At 41.9% G+C, this 1,135-nt stretch overlaps 1 protein-coding gene across 2 annotated transcripts in view; it reads left to right on the forward strand.

Annotated features, from left to right (window-relative positions):
- The window catches only part of tnmd (tenomodulin), a 55,152-nt gene that overhangs the window by 52,843 nt on the left and 1,174 nt on the right, over positions 1–1,135 (forward strand). The gene's annotated exons all lie outside the window — the stretch shown is intronic.

Consider the following 1,135-nt stretch of genomic DNA (forward strand, 5'->3'; position numbering starts at 1 on the left):
GTGTGTGTGTGTGTGTGTGTGTGTGTGTGTGTCGGAGTGTGTGATGAAATCAGATGCAGCAAGGGGGTAATGGCTTTTACTCTTCATTAATGCTGCTTGTTTTTGAGTGACTGCCTCAGATTTCCCAAGGTGAACAATTCTTATCACCGCAGCGTCTCACTAGAGACGGCAACTCCGAGTCAGAGTGATTAATATGTACCCTCTGTTTTAAAAGGATAGCTCTGATTAATTGTCTTTAAGGTACAATGCCACCTATTGGCTGTTTGTTTTGATAAACGCAGCATCATTTGAATAAAATAATTTCTTCATTTTCTGAGCCGGGGCTCCAGATTTTGTAACATCCCAGTTTGGGCTGCGAGGAGCAGATAAGATTATCATTGGTCCATTGACAGCTTTCGTGTTGTTTCTATAACAGATTGTTGCCTGGAAGCTGATGACCTGAAACTTGACTGAAACAATAAATCATTAAAAGCCTACCTGCTCTTGTCATGATAATACATCAAACCCAGCTATCCTAGATATCATCTGTCACAGCCTGTCCATATGTTTTAAGAATGTCTCACAAGTGTGTAATTTTACTCGATTTATCATTGCTCACATGAAATACATGGTGTACATTTTAGGAGTCATGCTTATGATGATTTTTTTGTCATGTGATTTTAGCTGCTACATTAAAGAAAACAAATAAAATGCGTGTAAAACCACTCTGATTGACTGCCCACTGACTTAGAGTAGATGCAAGAAAACCTCTAGTTCCCACTCTTAATCTAGCAGGGGACTAAAGGGACTCAGCCATGTGCTCTTGCGGGTCCTGTCCTCTTAAACAATTCCCACACATTGTTTTATTCCCAGGAGCGGATGTGTTTTGTTCTGCACTATTACATGTAGCTGACTCACTGAAAGCACTTGAATGCCAGTTTGTTCTTAATGTGAAGTCATCGTCTCCTGGATCCCAGCAGTTTAACGAGACAGCGCCGGATTGTCTCTAAGGATTCATTTACTAAAAGAGATTGAAATGTGGTCAAATGCACACTGAGGGCAGTTGCCTCAACTTGCGAGGTAAGTTAAGTGGCACTTCTCCGAACCCCATTTGGAGTTGCTCTTGATCAAAGGCATGACACTCACCCCCCCCCCC

The sequence above is a fragment of the Etheostoma spectabile genome, chromosome 10 (genome assembly GCF_008692095.1).
Source record: "Etheostoma spectabile isolate EspeVRDwgs_2016 chromosome 10, UIUC_Espe_1.0, whole genome shotgun sequence".
Lineage (NCBI taxonomy): Eukaryota > Metazoa > Chordata > Actinopteri > Perciformes > Percidae > Etheostoma > Etheostoma spectabile.